The sequence below is a fragment of the Triticum urartu genome, chromosome 3A (genome assembly GCF_056163025.1).
Source record: "Triticum urartu cultivar PI428250 chromosome 3A, HENAU_Tu73, whole genome shotgun sequence".
Taxonomy (NCBI): domain Eukaryota; kingdom Viridiplantae; phylum Streptophyta; class Magnoliopsida; order Poales; family Poaceae; genus Triticum; species Triticum urartu.
In genome coordinates, this window is record NC_141875.1 from 689,352,390 (window position 1) to 689,372,016 (window position 19,627).

General features: G+C 47.2%; 1 long non-coding RNA gene and 1 pseudogene across 1 annotated transcript in view; one reads left to right on the forward strand and one right to left on the reverse strand.

The window, feature by feature from the left end:
• The window catches only part of LOC147981660 (uncharacterized), a 361,749-nt gene that overhangs the window by 129,795 nt on the left and 212,327 nt on the right, over positions 1-19,627 (forward strand). The window lies entirely within an intron of this gene.
• LOC147981662 (uncharacterized) lies at positions 2,245-4,117 on the reverse strand (annotated as a pseudogene).

Sequence of the window (19,627 nt, forward strand, 5' to 3'; positions counted from 1 at the left end):
TGACGAAGCATGGCGGCCCTCTTGGCACGCGCTAGCTGCAGGTCATCCGCATCCGGCTGTCCCTGGATCCGGTTGCTGACATGCCTGCCAACCGACACCGGATCCGCTATCCTGCCAAAAGCAATGAGCTCCTCCATCGTCCTCTCTCGAGGGGTATGGTCAGGACTCCCACGCCCCTCCACTACTAGGGAAAAAGCCTAGCAGCAGCGCGGGTTTTGGGCCTATTAGCAGCGCGGGGGCCGGTGCTACTAATAAGGCGCTACAGCTAACGTATAGCAGTAGCGCGGGCGCACCCGCGCTACTACTAGTAGTAGCGCGGGCGCACCCGCGCTACTACTAGTAGTAGCGTGGGTAAAAAACCATGGATTTTTTTTCCGAATTTTTTGCCCGAATTATTTTAACCTCTAATCTCTAATCACCCTCATCGCTGCTCAACTTAATCTCTAATCACCCCTCATCATTCCAAATCATCTAACTTCCCGGACGGTCACCCATCCTCTTACTACTCCAGCCTGAGCACGCTTAACTTTCGGGTTCTATTCTCCCTCGATTCCAAGTCTGCACTTGTTGTTTTCCTGATAATAGTAAGATGTCAATCCTATTAACCCTCGGGAGTTTAGCTTGAGCATGAAGTTACACATTTCGCGGTTTGAGTTTAAAACTATTGTTCTAAACCACAATAATTATTTAGTAACACTAATATTTCTTGAATAAGGAGTTTGACCACATTTTGACCAAAGTTTGACCACAGTTTGACCAGATTTGACCAAAATTCCAAAAAACTGAAATAATTATTTAGTAACACTAATATTCTTGAATAATTATTTAGTAACACTAATACGTCTTGAATAAGTAGCTTGACCACAGTTTGACCAGATTTGACCAAAATTAAAAAAAACTGAAATTTGAGCATAACTTTTTTTCCTTTTAGAATTTGAGGATTCTAAAAATTTGAGCATAACTATTGTTCTAAAACATGTCCAAATTTAAGATTTTAAATTTTCCTAACTAGTAGATGTAGTAATATAACTACATCTCGAAGGATTTTAATTTTTGAAGTTTTTATCATTTTCTTTTACTTTTTACAAAACCGAAAAGGCGATCCACCGGGGGGGGTAGAGTTTCAAAATGGGACCTTTAGTAGTAGCGAGGGATTTTACCCCTCGCTACTACTATGGCATGTCCCGAAGGGGCACGGTTGAGACCTCTTAGTAGTAGCGAGGGGTAAAAACTTAGTAGTAGCGCGGGTTTATAACCCTCGCTACTACTATGGCATGGCCCAGGGACACGGTAGAGACCGCTTAGTAGTGGCGAGGGGTAAAAACCAGCGCTACTGCTATCAACTTAGTAGTAGCGAGGGTTAAAAACCCGCGCTACTACTATGGCATGTCCCGGGGGGCACGGTAGAGACCGCTTAGTAGTACCGAGGGTTAAAAACCAGCGCTACTGCTATCAACTTAGTAGTAGCGAGGTTTAAAAACCCGCGCTACTGCTACTTAGCAGCAGCGCCTGATTTTAAAGCGCACTGCTGGTATGATTCTGTGTATAGGCTTTTCCCTAGTAGTGCTCCCTTATCATCGGTGAAGGAGGATAGGGCATAGTGGAGCGGACCTCAGCTGCAGAGGTCAAGGGTGAGTAGGACCGTGGAGACGCTTGCTCTCTGGTCCCGTCCCCCCTTTCCCCCGCAGAAACCGTCGTCTCCCGGCCAACCTGCAAGGCGCAATCCTGCGGAGGGGTTACGACACGGGACTCCTTCCCGCATCTCACCCCTAGCTCGCCACTCTGGATGGTGTTGTCCTGTGGAGGGGTTACAGGATGGGACTCCTTCCCGCACCTCACCCCCAACTCGACTGGAGACACCGAAGTGGGAAGAACGCCAGAGACCTCCTGTCCAGGCGCCCTTCCCACCGAAAAGAAGCCGGGCGCAGGTACCTGGGTGCTATGGGCCTCCTGCCCATGGCCCCCATACCCGCGGCCAACCAATCAAGGTCCACCCTCGCACCGGGTGTAGACTCCGTAGTCGTCACCTCGCCGGCTAGACTCAGCACTGGTGGCAGCTCAAGCTCCACTGGGTTGTCTGCCTCAACCCTGGTGCTCCATAACCGACTAGGAGCGGACCCTGGTGCAAATGAACTGAAGTGAAGCGTGTTCATCAGAGTAGTGGACGGGGGCGCCTCTTTGGTACAACTATCTACCTTATCTGGCTGTGAAGTAGGCCCCTTGTCCGACTCCGGCAGTGTATCATCAGCCCCTTATCCTGATTCCCGGGCACACTCTGCCTCCCTCAATTGTATCCATGTCCTGTGTCCCATCCCCATCCTGGGAAACTACAGTATCGTCGATCTCAAGCTCTAAGACATAAGTGACTCTAGCATGTGTCCATCTGACCACATCTAGTATATACTCAACACTCACAACACTGACCAACAACCTCGCAGCTCCTTGTGCACGAGTGAATGGCATGTCAACCATTTCTGTCTTAGCAATCATAGCACCCAAACTCCAAGCAATCAGAAAATGCTTTATGAATTTAGGTGGTGCGCCATAGAAACGAACCCACACCTTCTCCAAAGGTGTACCCTCAGGTTCCGCCTGCTTCCACTCGTCGAAAGCGATAAAAATGTTGGTGCTTGTGACTCTGCATAAACCCCACTTAAGAAAATGCATCTGATACTCTTTAGTGGGAAAATCTACCTTATAAGTCTGACCATCTAACTGTTCCAGATGCCACTGATAACTACCTGGCACTTAGTCACGTAGCTGTCTCACGATCTGAGCCTCGGTCAACTGTCCATTAGTAACTCTGATTACTGTCGGGAAGGAACTCTCAACCATCTGCCATAGAGGCTCCACCTCCGGTGTCTCAAAGAACATCAACTCCTTACAGCAGACCCGAAAAATGTTAATACAAGGCTTAGGATCGGAAAGCAGAGGTAAGTCCCCGGTCACATGCTGGGAGCGGAGGCAATAGTTACAAAGCTCATTCGTACACTCTGCCACGAAATGACCCAGTTCACCACATCTATAGCAAGGCAACCTTTTCTTCTTAATCGCCCACCTAGAGAGTTTTTCTCCCTCCGCTTTCTCCGAGCCTTTGTCAGACGCGCCATCCCTAGATTTAATCCCTCCAGATGTCACCGGAACCTGCACTGGTGCCAAATCCCTAACCGCGTCAACTGCCGCCGCGGGTAGCGTGGATGGGTCTCCCACCTCATCCGCTACGTGCTCGAGCTCCTCCCCCGAAGCCATATCCGTAGCAGGCGGTGGTGGCGGTGGGTGATGTCGAGGCGGTGGTGGGCGTCTCTCTCTCCCACAGCGACGATATCCACCTCAGATGCAATCCCTGGGTCCGGCAACACCCTCAACAAAATTACCGGGCGGACCTTGAAAATGTCCGGTGTCCTCATCATTATGCCGGTTATATCCACGGCCGCCACCGGACGAAGATCCACGGTGTAGTCCCTCACTGTATGCATCATATCTGTCGTCTCCCCACTGCCCGTATCGGTTGAAATTCTGTCCATCTTTGCTGTAACCACTATATCCACCATGCCCTTGCACGCCGCGATCCCTTCCTAGGGCCGGTGCCTTAGCTGCTGGTAGCTGCGCCACTTCATCCGGCTAGTGCGTGTTTGGTCTGGGCACATGCGTCGGCACTAGAGAACCAGATGCATCGCCCCCTGCCGCGCAGAGGATGGAACGCCCCGGCCGGTCCCTACTCGGGGTTGCACCCTCGTCGCCGCCGGCCTTGGAGGGGGCAAGCCGCCCTGTCCAACAGCGCCAACCCCACCACCAGGCGGGGCACCGCGGCCAACACCACCCACAGGCAGGGCACCGCGGCCAGCAGCACCAGCGCCAGCGATCGGCGGAGCGGCACGACCGGCCACGCCCGTGGCGGTAGCCCCATTGGCCGGCAAAGTTCCCCGACCAGCCCCGCCAGGAGCAAAGGTGCCAGCGGCGGGAGGGGGCCCTCGCTTGACGGGCGGCGGCCCTCGTCCTGCCATGCCGCCGGCATACGTCATCCTCCTTGCCCGTCCTGTGCCGAGCAAAGGAAAACCCAGACCTGGAACCCTAGACTCGCTCGTAGAGGCGACAGGAACATAATGATATTTGACATCAATGTGCTTTGCTCTCTCATGGAACATCTGATCCTTAGTGAGGTAAATGGCACTTTGACTATCACAAAAGAAATTAATGCAAGAATTATCTCCACAAAGCTCAGCATACAAACCTTTCAGCCAAACTGATTCTTTACATGCTTCTGCAATAGCCATGTATTATGCTTCAGTGGTAGACTGGGCAACTACTGGCTGCAATGTTGCCCTCCAACTCATGGCACAACCACCAACAATGAACACATAACTTGTAAGGGACCTCCTCTTTTCCAAATCGCTGGAAGAGAAATCTGAATCCACATAGCCAGGCTAGTCCCTCAACAGTCCTACCGAATTTCAAACAAGCATGGGAAGTTCCACGAAGGTACCTGAAAATCCACTAAACAGCCTTCCAATGTTCTTGACCAGGGTTAGCCATTTATCGACTGACCAAACTCATTGCAAATGAGAAATCAGGCCTAGAACACACCATGTCATACATGAAAGAACCAAAAACACTTGAATATGGAACTCTTGACATATACTCGAACTCTTCATCATTACTAGGACAATTAAAAGAGGATAATTTGAAATGAGGAGCAATGGGAGTGCTTACTGACTTAACATCATGCATGCTAAAATGATGAAGTACTTTCTTAATATAACTCTGCTGACTAAGAAATAATAGGCCAAAATTTCTGTCCCTTGTAATCTCCATACCTAGAATTTTCTTAGCAGTAGCAAGATCCTTCATCTCAAACTCACTACTTAACTGTGCCTTTAAAGTAGTGATCGCTTTCTTGCCCTTGGCAGCAATCAACATATCATCAACATATAACAGCAAGTATATAGTTGATCCATCAACAAATTTAATGTAAACACAACTATCATAGGCAGACCTCTTAAATCCATGTGCTATAATCACTACTAGGAAAAGGCTTATACATAGAAGTTTACCAGTAGCTTGCTTTTTGGAGCCCATGCTACTGATAATTAGCAGTAGCGTGTGTTACAAAACGCGCTACTGGTAGAACTTAGCAGCAGCATTGGTTTCTAGAAGGCACACTACTGGTAAGTTCGCCACACCAGACCCCCCGGCCAAAAAAAATAGTAGCAGCGTTGGTACCCTAACAAGCGCTACTGTTAAGAAAATAGCAGTAGCGTGGCGCCACCAATAAGCGCTACTGCTACTTCTTCTATGTGTAATCTTTTAGCAGTAGCGTGTTTTTTGGGCAAGCGCTATAGCTAGTTTTATGTACCGGTATATATTTTGGCTGGCACATATAGCAGTAGTGCGCTTTGGTGCCCAGCGCTACTACTATGGTCCCCAGCCAAAATATCTGCCACCTTCCCCCCCCCCCTCTTCTTCCTCCCCCTTTCTTTCCCCCCTCCCTCTTGCACTTGCTTGTCCTTCAATGCTTCCCCCTCTTCTTTGCCCCTCCTCTCCCCCTCCATTAATGCCCTCCCTCCTTTCTCTTACTTGTTTTTGCCCCTCCTCCCCTTCTCTTCTTTGCCCCTCCACCACCCCCTCCATTAATGCCCTCCCTCCTTCCTCTTCCTTTTTTTTGCCCCTTCTCCCCTTCTTTTCTTTGCCCCTCCACCACCCCTCCATTAATGCCCTCCCTCCTCCCTCTCATAGCTCTATCTAGAGCTACTAGCTAATTATAAGAAGGTGCTCAATATTCCTCTTGACAAATTGGTGAGCAGAAAAAGAGTTGTGCAAGAATGGAGATATGTGTGTTTGCGATTAGGACCAAAACTATGTGCGAGATGAATATACAGAATTGTGTGTGGCATGTGAGTGACATGAGTTGCCTATGTTTTGCTGAAATGTCGATTCAATTCCGTTTCGGCGAATTTCGGGCACGCAAACTCAATATGTCCTATATTTAGGGAAGGTCATGCCGAATTTTTGTATGAATTTGATCCATGCATGCATATATACGTGTTTAAAATATTTGCTTCACGCGCAGGTGATCATGAAGGTCAATGGAAGGAAGGTGGAAAGATACTGGCAATCTGCTGTGGATGACATGTATGAAAAAAGACTGAAGGATGTTTTATGTTCGTGTTGAAAATGCAAAGGAAGAGTCAGGGTCGACCCCTTTGAGGGTGGTAAATTCAAGGCGCACCTGCTCATGCATGGCCATACTCGGTGGATAAGTGATTATGATGATGATGATGATAAGGACGTCGATGGGGCAGGAAATAACGACATGGGGCCACCAGACGAAGAGATGACCGATTATGTGCCCGAAGAGGAAGACGGCCTCGGAAATGTCAATGGTGAAGAGGCAGTTCAAGGCGGAGAAGACGCGGGCACGCCACCATCTTTGTCGCTACTAAGTTCAGCCATGCGGGACCCGCATGTTCGAGACCTGCTTCGCAAGAAGACGACTAGCGAGAGAGCTGCTTCTAGAGAGGAGGTCAAACTGGCGCAACTGGAGGTAGACTCGAGATGACTCCTTTGTATGATGGTTGCAATAATTCCGAGGTGACCCGCTTGAGTTTCACACTAGAACTTCTAAAGATGAAGGAAAAAAACAAATGGACAAATACAAGCCTGGATGAGCTTCTGAAGTACCTAAAGAAGGTTCTTCCCACGAGAAGCCTGTGTCCTACTAGTGTCGAGGAGGCAAAGAAAATCGTGTGCCCTCTTGATCTGCCACATATTAGATATCACGCATGCATCAATGATTGCATCATATATTGGAACGAGCATGCTGAAAAAACCATCTGTCCAAAGTGCAATGCTTCACGATATAAAAAGGTCGGAAAGAAAGCTCCACAGAAAGTTGTATGGTACTTTCCGATCACTCCGTGTCTACAGCGGTATTTCATAGATCCTAAGGAAGCAAAGCTTATGCGCTGGCACGCGGAGAGGGTGAAGCCAGATGACGGAGATGAGCCGAAGCTGAGACACCTCGTAGATGATAGCCAGTGGAGATCATTAAATGCTGAATTTGATTTTTTTGCAAATGATCCAAGGAACATCGTGCTTGGCGCTAGTAGTGATGGCATGAATCCATTTGGCAACCAGAACACCAATCATAGCACATGACCCGTGTTTGTATGGATGTACAACCTCCCCCTGGTTGTGCATGAAGGAAAAATACATACACATGGCTATGCTTATTCAAGGGCCGAGACAACCGGGAAATGATATAAATCTGTATCTCGGGTTACTGAAAGAGGAGTTACAGACCTTATGGACAACGCCAGCCAAGACATGGGATGCAAGCAAAGGAGAGTATTTCTACATGAGAGCCGCGCTGATCACGACGGTGCAGGACTATCTCGGTTATGGCTATCTCTCCGGCCAGGTGTGCCACGGATATTGCGGATGCACGAGGTTCATGGATGATACAACTTCTCTGCAGCTATCGAAAGATGGAGGGTCCTCGAAAATCGTGTACATGGGGCATCGAAGATGGCTCGAGAAGGATGACCCATGGAGAAAGCGTTGAGATCTATTCAATGGTAAGGCTGAGCATCGAGGTCCTTCACGTAAGCGTAGCGGTGCAGAAATATATGAGTTATTGAAGAACTGGAAAGAGTGCCCCTCACCGGGAAAGACGAAGAAAAAGGCGCCGGAGCCCCTGCTGAAGGTATGGAAGATGAGATCTGTTTTCTGGGACTTGGAATACTGGCCCATACTCGACACGCCTCATAGCCTTGATCAAATGCATACCACAAATAATGTCCTTGAGAGTTTGCTTGGAACATTGATGAACATGCCGGAGAGGAACAAGGATGAGCCGAAGGCAAGAAAAGACTTGGAATTCTTGAAAATCAGGAAAGATCTCCAAATGCCCGGTAAAAGGTCGTCAGAGGAGATGGAGATGGAGACGGAGACGGAGACGGAGACGGAAGATAGGTGCAAAAAAGTAAACAAGAAGGAAGAAAAATATTGCCCCCCCTCTTGCTTCACCTTAGATCCAAAGGAGGTCGATCAATTGTTCAAGTGCCTTGCCGGAATCAAAGTTAGTTCCGGATACTGTGGTAAGATAAGCAGATATCTGGACACTAAGAAAAAAGGTTCAGTGGGATGAAGTCTCACGACTGTCATGTGATGATGACGCAGTTACTCCCGGTTGCACTTAGAGGGATTATGGACACACATGTGCGTGAGACGCTTACTGACCTATGCCACTTTTTTGATGCTATCTCTCGAAAGTCGATCAGTGTGAAGCAACTCCATAGGCTACAGGAAGAGATCGTTGTCATACTGAATGAGCTAGAGATGTACTTCCCGCCCACGTTCTTTGATGTCATGGTGCATCTATGTGTCCACATCGTGGATGACATCATCGACCTAGGGCCGACATTCCTGCGTAGCATGATGCCATTCGAGAGGATGAATGGGGTCATCAAAGGATTCGTTCGTAACATGTCCTGTCCAGATAGAAGCATAGCCCAGGGATATCTGACCAAAGAGTGCATCTCTTTCTGTGAGAGTTATCTGACCAAAGACCGTGTTGTTGGTTTGCCCGTTCACAAGCACTGTGGAAGGCTCGAAGGCTAAGGTCACACCAACGGTCATAGGGATTTGAATGTGTTATGCTCGGGCCGACAAAACGACATTGAGAGGGCAAACTTAGTTGTGCTACAACACCTAGATGTGCTAGAAGATTTCGTGACACTACACAAAGAGACCATCGTAAACAAATACCGTGACCGTGGGGTGCACAGGATGGACGCTGAAGTTATTAGAGAGCACAACTCCACTTTCGTGCGTTAGTTCAAAGAGCGAGTTCTTGCTAATCCCCCGGAAGAGGGTTGTCCGAACGGAACACTCATATACACCTTAGCACATGGCCCCTCGACCAACCTTGCGACTTATCAAGCATACGATATCAACGGATACACGTTCTACACGGAGGAGAAAGATATAAACAGTGATGACCAAAACTCAGGGGTGACGATGGAATCCATGACCGGGAATGTAATTGAAAGATATTACGGAAGGGTCGAAGAGATATGGGACCTTAACTACTCTAGATTGCATAGCGCGGCGATGTTCCGTGTCAGATGGGCTAAAAATGTACACTGAGAAAACCGACATTTCACTACCATGTGTATACCCGACTCCGATGATAGCGGTACTGTCAACGCCATTGTCAAAAATGAGCCATGGGTACACGTAAACACGTGACACAATGTTTCTTCATAACTGATCCGATCAATCCCAGCCGTGTTGTCGTGAGGAGAAGCAAAAGGAGCATCGCCGAAATGGATGGAGTCGCCAACGAGGAAGACTATGACCAGTACGGTGATCCGATGAGGGAAGATGATGCTGATGACGACGAAACATATGTCAAAAGAAGAATGAAGACTACATTACCGAAGAAAGATCGTAATCCCTGGAGAAGGAAAAGTCACGAACTTGGGCCTAATTATTCGACAATGAACAAAAGAGGGAAGAAGATCAGTCTAAAGCGTCGTCGTCGCCCAAGCTGACAAACTAATCCCCAAAGTTTGTGTGTGTCTTTTTTGTATACCGGTGTTAGCGGTCAAATCATGTAATATATATTATACTATTTTTTATCCGGAGGGTAATAGTGGTATTGCTCTAACGACAGACCAAATTAAAGGAAGGAAAGTGCAAAAGAAAGATAAGAAAAAGAAAAGTGCAAATGAAAGAAAAAGAAAAAGAAGAAGAAAAAGAAAAATAAAGGAAGTTTTGCAAAATGAAATGAAAAAAAAAGAAAAAAGAACTAATAAGTTGTGGAAACTGAAATGAAAGAAAAATAAAAAAGAAAAAGGAAGGAAGTTTGTGGAATATGAAAAAAAGAAAAAGAAAAAGAATAATAAATATAAAAAGAGAAATATAAATAAAATTAAAAGGAAGAAACACGCGCTATAGCTAAGAAAAAAATAGCAGTAGCGCGTTTTGGCTTGGGCAGCGCTATAGCTAACGCTATAGCTAACTTAGCTATAGCGCGTTTTGCCAACACGCGCTATAGCTAAGTTGCTTACGGCACCATCCGCTAGATCCTATCTCTTTCCTCTCTCTCACTCTCGCTCGAATCCCCTTTCTCTCGCCACCGCCGACGCCCGCACCCGCCCACGCCACTGACGCCCGCACCCACCCACGCCACCGCCGATGCCCGCACCCGCCCACGCCGCCGACGCCCTCACCCGCCCACGCCACCGCCGACGCCCGCACCTGCCCACGCCGCCGTCGACACCCGCCGCACCCGACCTCAATGCAGGCCACTGGCCACCCCGATGCTCCCTCCCCCCGTGCTGCCCCCTGCCCTAGGTGCACCCCTGGCCCAACCCCTCCCCCCGTGCCGCCCCTGCTCTTTCTCTCTCTCTCTCTCTCTCTGACCAAATTTGGTCTCTCTGCAGATCGACGAGGAGGAGAAGGACCCTGGCCCCCTCTGCCCCGGCGACCCCGACCCTGATCCCAACCCTGGCCGAGGTGTGCCACCCCCTCTTCCCTCCCTTTTCATATGCTTGTTTTGTTCAAATGCTTGCTGTCCAAATGTTGAATGCTGTTAAAATGCATGTTTTTAGAGTGTTAAATGTCTATTGTTAGAGTGTTCCAATGTGTGTTGTTAGAGTGTTCAATTGCTGTTAAAATGCCTATTGTTAGAGTGTTCAAATGCTTGCTGTTAAAATGCATGTTGTTCATATGCTTGCTGTTAAAATGCCTATTGTTAGAATGCTGTTAATATGCTTTTTTGGATTTTGTTGCTAGAGTAAATAAAAACGAGTGTTTAGTTTGTTTATAGAGTAAATAAAATGAAAATGAACATTTTATTAGGCAGATTGTAGGTCCACAATTTATCTTGTGTGTCTACAATAGTTTATCTTATGTGTCTACAATAATTTATCTTGTTAATGCTTGACGCACAGGTAGATCACCGACGTGCCGCTCGACGATGCCGCTCGAAGATCATCGATACGACACCCTCATCCTCGATAGGCAGATAGTGAGCATCCCAAAACCCACACTATATAGAGCTCTGTCCATGCAGATGCTAGAGGAGAGTACATGTGCATGTGGTTGTTGTGCTGCTATAGTGAGCATCCTATATTGTTGTGCCCCTGTAGTTCTACCGGACTTTGGTTGTTGATTCATTTCCCGATTGCGAGTGACCTATGTTTTGCCGGAAATGTTGATTCATTTCCATTCCGGCAAATTTCAGGCCCTTTATATGTGCACTTTCTAGCAAAGGTCATGCCGAAATTTTCCGTGAATTTCGGCATGACTTGTGCTAGAAAGTTGGACATATCGAGTGCTTGAGATTTGTCGCGATGGGAATGAAACGACATTTCCGGCAAAACAAAGGTCACTTTTTTTCATTATTCACTTTATTATATAAAGCTCGATAATTAAACCACTACGACATTGAACCCTAGGAAACATGACCGACACCGATGAGGTCGGAGGTTCTCAGTCCCAATTAGGTCAGGCACACGCCTACCTCTACTTTCTGGCGGATCAGGAGGGACAGCAAGCTGGGTGTCTGGACCGCCTTGTCATGAAGAATGACGACGATGGTGGCGCTGGCGCCGACACTGATACCACCAACGACTTCGGCACTGAGACTGGCGCTGACGATGTTCCTAACTGCAGCACGGAAGGTGGGACCTCCCAAGGAAGTGAGGGACAGAAGGAAAAGAGGACACGATGCCCAAATGAGCTCGACACCGGAAGAATGGTGGTCACGGCGATGCACCCTGGCAAGTTTGAGCCAATAGAGCAGCGAGAAGTGGCACCGTGTTACGGCAACCAACTAGGATGCATCCTACGGGATACCGCTAACATCAATGACACAAAAATACGGAAGAATGAACATTTGAAGAAGCTGCTTCTAACTAGGTTGCACACAAGATTCCAGTTCCCCGGTCGGAATGACGATGTCAACCCATGGGATGATGAGGGCATGAAAAAAATCAACAACAAAGCACTAGGGAAGTTCAGCAACGCATTGAGCGCTTGGAAAACTAGGGTGAAAAGGGCGATTCAAGAGAATGAAACCTATGCCGAGATTCTTGCAGACAATCCAAAAATTACGATAGAGGACTTTGAAAGGTTCAAGGAGACTTGCAATGAAGAAGCTTCCAAGGCCATGTCGGAGAGAGGCAAGCAGCTGCAGGCAAAGAACATGGGGAACCATCGCCTTGGAAGTCGTGGTTACACGGGAAAGAGGCCCGTGTGGGCTAAGGAGGACGCAGAACATGAACGTCAGGGGATTCCAGACCCATTGGCTGAGTTCACCGACCAGCAGGAGCACGACTTCATTAGGGCCCAATTCTCGTGGGACCCCAAGAAAAAGATTTTTTTCACCGACGAGCCAACTAGGCAATTCATGAGATTACTGGTAATTATCCTTTTTACCACCTTACATATTAGGTTCTGATCAACAAAGTCTACTACATTCTAGTCGCATTCGTAAATGATTCACAATCCATTTTGCAGAGAGAGAAACACAAGCTTGCGGCCGAGAGCGACTCGTCGACTCAGTCGACTCAGTCATCGGCGAAGTACAAGTGGGACACTCCTTTCAACCGGGCCATGAACACAATGATGGGACACCCGCCTGGCCAGCGACCGCAATATGGACGTGTGCATGGCGCCGGGGATGGGGCCACTTGGAAGTACTATTATAACGAGGACCCCGAGGCCAAAAGACAGAGAAAGAAGTTCAGTCAAGTGACTATCGATGAGAAGGTGGCGTGGGCGATGCAGAAAGCAAAAGCTAAGACCAAAGCTGAGATAATCGCTGCCTGTAGATCTGATATGGTGGCTGCCTTTACAAGCTTGATTCCAACAGTGGTCACATGGGTGCAACAAAATCCAAATGCACCACCAAGTGATTTTCCCATGCCCAGCTTCAGCGGGAGCAACTCAATGAACACCGCACCCATACCCGTACGTAGTATGGCAACCGGCGCACCTCCTCCAGCGGCACCTGCTCCTCCGCCCAGCTCTCACAGCAGCCCTAGCTCCGTCTCTGGCTTGAATGTCGGGCCGTCGACATTGGCTGAGCTTGACGCCCTCAAGGTAAATACGCATCGTCGCACCTTCATCAACTCAACTAATTAATTAATATTCAGTTGCCGTTCTTTTTGGTCTTTGACGCCGCACATATATGTCTTTGTAGGCCGACTCCACTCCGTGCACCCTCCTTTACAACATGAAGGGCGGGTTGGTGGATGTGGGGAAGGGTACTATAGTGAAGCCTAAGGATCGATTGTTTCACCGCCGGCAGATGCCTGATAACGCCTTAAGGGTCTCCTTGGCGAGTGTGAAAGCGGGCTACGAGGGTCTCCCTCGTCCGATACAAACCGATGGAGAGGATGACGAGACCCCCACGCAGCTTGGGCAATGCAAAAATTGGCCGATCCTGTGGCCGAAAAATCTTCTTCGTGTCGAGGTGGCCGGGAGCACAACAACGGGACCTCAGGAAGGTATGACCACAACACCACCTACAAAAGTACAACTATCGTCTGTGCTGCTTGCTGAGATCGAGAGACATGAGGAAGGAGGGTCAACAGTTCCGCCGGCAGATGATGCCATCTGCCCCATGGAAGAGGATAGGGATCATGACATGGAGGAGGCCGATGATGACCCTAACCAGTATTTCAATACTACCTTTGAGAACGATGTAACAATGAGTCAACCATATGAATATGAGATGCATGTACCAGAGCCGGAACGTCCTCGAGAGTGCAAGAAGTCTTTGCTCATGCAATCCTCGCAAGACACGCCTCCAGATGCCGGCTCCACCCAAGCTCAACTGATTAGCCAGAGTCGTCCAAAGCTAAGCCCGACAACACTAGGGGTGGTGCTCAGGGAGGGTCTGACAAACCCACCAGCACTAGTAGAAAAAGGGTCAAACGTGAAGCACATTAGTGCCGGTTTGTAAAAAAAACCCGGCACTAATGTGATCAATAGTGCCGGTTCGAATGGCTATGCATTAGTGTCGGTTCGTAATGAACCTTTAGTACTGGTTCGTGCCACGAACCGGTACTAAAGGGGTGGTGGCAGGCTGGCGTCAGGCCAGGGCCCCTGAGCACCTTTAGTGACGGTTTGTGACACAAACCGGTACTAAAGGTCTAACCTATAGTACCGGTTTGTGTCACCAACCGGCACTACAGAGTCTTAACCTATAGTCCCGGTTGAAGACACAAACCGGCACTATAGGGAAATTTTCAAACTCTACCGCCCCCCTCGTGTATCGCCATTTCAGTTTTGAAAAAATCAAAAGAAAATGATAAAAACTTCAAAAAATAAAATCCTTCGAGAGGTAGTTATATTACTACATCTACACGTTAGGAAAATTTGAAAACTTAAATTTGGACATGTTTTGCAAAAAGTGTAGGGAAAATGTAAAACGGCTACAACTTTTGCATACGATGTCGGAAAAAAACGTATAATATATCAAAAAATTCAGCACGAAAATCCGCATCCGATGGAGACGGCCTATGGCCTGTTTGCAATTTTTTAGAATCCTCAAATTCCAAAAGGAAAAATAGATATGGTCAAATTTAAGTTTTTTAAATTTTTTTTGTTAAATCTGGTCAAACTACTAATTCAAGAAGTATTAATGTTACTACATAATTATTCAAGAATATTAGTGTTACTAAATAATTATTTCAAGTTTTTGAATTTTGGTCAAATCTGGTCAAACTGTGGTCAAACTATGGTCAAACTGTGGTCAAACTATGGTCAAACTTATTCAAGAAATATTAGTGTTACTAAATAATTACTGTTTTTTAGAATAATAGTTTCAAACTCAAACAGTGAAATGTGTGACTTCATGCTCAAGCTAAACTCCTGAGGGTTAATAGGATTGACATCTTACTATTGTCAGGAAAACAACAAGTGCAGACTTGGAAATGAAGGAGAATAGAACCCGAAAGTTAAGCATGCTTGGGCTGGAGTAGTGAGAGGGATGGGTGACCGGTCGGGAAGATAGATGATTTGGAATGAGTGATCCACACTTGAGCAGTTAAGAGTGGTGATTAGAGACTAAATCACCAAATAATTCAGAAAAATTAAAAATCGAAAAAAAAATCAAAAAAATTCCAAAAATTTCAAAAAAAAACCTTTAGTACCGGTTGGTAACACCGACAGGTACTAAAGGTCCCCCATACCAGGGCGCGAGCTCAAGCCACGTGGTGGCACTTTAGCGCCGGTTCGTGCCGAACCGGTACTAAAGGGGGGGGGCCTTTAGTGCCCACCAATTAGTGCCAGTTATGGAACCGGCACTAAAGGCCCTTACGAACCGGTTTTAAAGCTCCGTTTTCTACTAGTGCAGCACCTGAGCCCACCAAGAAGAAGCAGAGGAAGAGACCGGCGGCGAGAAAATCCAATAAAGCTGGCAATGTTGGTTCTAGCAGCCAGCCGCCTTGGACCAAGGTTGACCGTGTACCGATGAAACATGCGCCATTAATCCATGTCGCGGGACATCCAATGGTACTGGCGAATGCACTAGCTGCCATAGAAGGGGATCTCAGGAGACTCAATGACCAAGTGTTTTCGACAGAGAGAAGCCTCCATGCCTCGGATGATCCAGGATACCCACTTTATATGGTTCATGTGTCGAGCAGTTGCAAGATGTATGTCCACACATGCCTTGCGGACCTCTTCTTCCTGAGGTTTGATTACATCTTCCAGATGTTTCAAATGAGGACACTCAATTTAACCTTCGTCCGCCTGTATGCGCTGCACATGAACTACATCGTCACGAGAGAGCAAGTCACCGGTCTTGCGGTCGCGGACCATACTACATGCATGAGGGCTTCTTGTCAATCAACGATGCCAACCGTCAATATGCGAGTCAGTACATCGAAGAATTCTTGGTCAGCAATAAGGACAAAGAAACGATTCTCCTACCTTATCATCCCACGTAAGACATCTGTGGATAGCACACATACATCATTTCGTGCATTTCAATAGTTACTTTGCACGCATGGAGGCTAAACTTGATCGTGTATTTTGCGCAGCGGGGGGTGTCGTGCCGTTTTCATTGTTCTTTACCCGCGTTACTCCCGTGCTCTATATTTGGACCCGTCGAAGAACATACAGAAGAAAGATTACACACACATTAAGTATGTTTTGGACAGAGCTATACTGGGCTTCAGCATGCGGGGTGGCTACGTCCAATGCAAAAAAACAAATAAGGCTGGACTTTGTTTCATCCACAAGACTGACTTCTGTTGCATCCAGCAACCGGCAAGAAGTGGGAATGATGGATTCTACGTCATCAATCTAATGATGAAGTACAGAAGGAATGTGCAATCAATTTGCATGAAATATTCATCCGATACCCATATCCAGAGATGGGCCGAAGCCTTTGGAGCCGTGCCGGATAATCGACTTCGAAATGATTTCTACCGGATCCAACAGGAAATTGCGTCCATCATCATCAAAGATGTCCTCGAAGAGAATGGGATGTTCTATGGCGGCCCAATATCGCGAGCTGACGTCCGAACCCGCATTGCCCAACAGCGTCAGGACATGAGGCCTTTCACTAAGCTTGGTGACACCCTTCCGGATATGGACAGATGGGAAGAGTGCACTGCTTAAAAACAATGTGTCTGTTTAGTTACTTGTTACTTTATGTACGACGAAACTTCGTATCTCTCAGTACGACGAAACTATTAGATGTATGGTGTCGCGCTCTAGTTAATTACTTTCAGTACGATGAAATTTGTTAACTATGTTTACTATATATGTTGCTTCTATTTCATAACTGTTTTGTTGAATTTGCTTCACGGTATATATATGTGCATCTCTGACAGGTATATAGATCAACGATGGCGAGGAAGTGGCATGCCGTGTATGTAGGGCATGTTCCGGGTGTGTATGATGAGTGGCCAGAGTGTCAGGCCCAAGTCTCTGGCTTCTCCGGCGGAATCCAGAAAGGGTTTGATAGCAGAGCGAAAGCCGAAGCTAGTTACTTGAGATTCATAGCACAACAGGGGATTCAAAACCAGCGCCGCCGCAAAAACTACTACATCATACCGCTTTTAATCATCGTGATCGCTCTTATTGTTTATGTCTTAGTTTAGGTAGATGATGAAACATGTGTCTACGGTGACAATGTAAGAGACATGTGATCATTAACTTGTATCGCTATTTCGAGATGATGAGATCGACATCATTTGTGTTGAGACTATGTTGATATGATGAGACTATGTTGTCCCACTTCGATGATGATGATGAGACATTCCTTTTTCATATAGTTCAAGTGTATGTGTATGTTGTAACCTTATAAAACCTATAAAAATACGAATACAGCAACATAAAAAAAGAAAATACCAGCAGTAGCGTGGGGGTATTGGAGTAGTACCAGCGCTGCTTACTAGTAGCGTTTTTTTAAAGCCCACGCTACTAGTATTAGCAGTAGCGATGGACAGAGGCGCGCTACTGCTAGATACAGATAGCAGTAGCGCTGGTTTAAACAAGCGCTACTGCTACAAAATAGCTGTAGCGCCGTAGCAGTAGCGCTAGTGCTGGCGCTACTGGTAGCTCAAAAACCAGCGCTACTGGTAAGGGTTTTCCTAGTAGTGCATAAATGAATCAAACCTCTTATACCACAGTCTCAGAGACAGTTTCAAACCATATAGGGACTTCTTTACCTTGCAAACAATTTTCTCCTTACCAGGCACAATGAAACCTTCTGGTTGGTCCATGTAAACCTCCTTGTCCAGTTCAACATGCAGAAAAGTAGTCTTTACATCTAACTGCTCAAGCTCAAGATCATGCATAGAAACAATAGGAAAAAAATAAATGAATGGAACTATGCTTCACAACTGGAGAGAACACATCATTATAATCAATACCTGGTATCTGACTACAGCCCTTAGCTACTAACCTTGCCTTAAACGTCACAGACTCACTAGGAGAAAAACCGTCCTTTCTTTTGAAGATCCATTTGCAGCGAACGGTCTTCTCATGTTTAGGCAAGCTCACAACATCCCATGTGCCATTTTTGTCAAGTGACCGCATCTCTTCCTGCATAGCAGCAATCCACTTCTCGCGGTCACCGGAAACAACTGCTTCAGTGTATGTGGATGGCTCATAGATGTTCTCAACCTGTTCTGCACAACTAAAAGTATAATGAACAATGTCACACCGAGGGAGTCCTGGATTAGGGGGTCTCCGGACAGCCGGACTATATCCTTTGGCCGGACAGTTGGACTATGAAGATACAAGATTGAAGACTTCGTCCCGTGTCCGGATGAGACTCTCCTTGGCGTGGAAGGCAAGCTAGGCAATACGGATATGTAGATCTCCTCCTTTGTAACCGACCTTGTGTAACCCTAGCCCTCTCTGGTGTCTATATAAACCGGAGGGTTTAGTCTGTAGGACAACATACAATCATACCATCATTACAAAAAAATACACTTCCATGATGATACGTGTTTGTCACAGTAGGTCGCGTTTTCTGTCATGCATGTACATCCATGACGATTTTATGACAGAATCAAGATAGTCATACCTGTGCTGTCGTAGAAGTGTTCCATGACATTACCAAAATTATCATCACGGAAGTGTCCACTTCCATGATGATAAATCACGCGTCACAGAAGTGCTTTCGTCAAGGGTGACCGACACGTGGCATCCCCCGTAACTGAACACCGTTAAGCTATCGGGTTGGGTTTTGGATCTGATAACCCTTTAATGGCCCCGACCAATTGCGATTTTCCACATGTAAAATCATCATTGGCTGGAGGAAACATGTGTCGGCTCATCGCTAGGACAGATGTCATCCACTCATTGGACATAAGGCGCCTATGATACGTCGACACGTGGCACGGCCCAACAGAGGCCCATTCCTATGAAAAGGCCGGCCCATTTGACTTGGTCAAAAGGTGGCGGGCCGGCCCATGGAAAGCCTGTTAACAACCTGTTCGCATATAGCCCATTTACAGCCCGCTAACCCAAGGCCCGTTACGCCGTATTCGAATTAGGCCCAGTAGCGTCATCTGGGCCATCCAATATGATTCCAGCCTGTTTTCACTTCGGGCCCATGTATGGCCCATGACGTCTTTCGGCCCATATGAGGCCCTCGATAACTCTTGGCCTATTAACGGCCCGTGGTGAAACTGGCCCGTAATGAACAGTGTATCACTTTACACCCATTAACGGCCCGTGGTGAAACTGGCCCGTAAAGAACAGTGTATCACTTTATACCCATTAACGGCCCTTTATTCTGTTGGGCCGTTTCCAGCCCATGTTATCTTTCGGCCTTCCTAGAGGCCATTTATTCTTGGACTATTTTCCAGCATTCGTTTACTTACGACCCGTTACAGTCATTTTCTGCTTGTGGGCCAAATTCAGCCCGTGGTTACAGTCGGCCCGTTTGTGGTCCATTAATACGTTGGGCCGTTTTAATAGCGTCATCAAATACGGCCTATTAACGATGGCCCATTATGGTCGGCCCCTGAACGGACGATTCCAACTCTAGCCCGTTTACGGCCAGAATGCGATCTGTTTGGCCGATGTTTGGCCAATCGATCATACGGCCCGTAGAAGGCCCATTGTTTCTACGACCTGTAGAAGG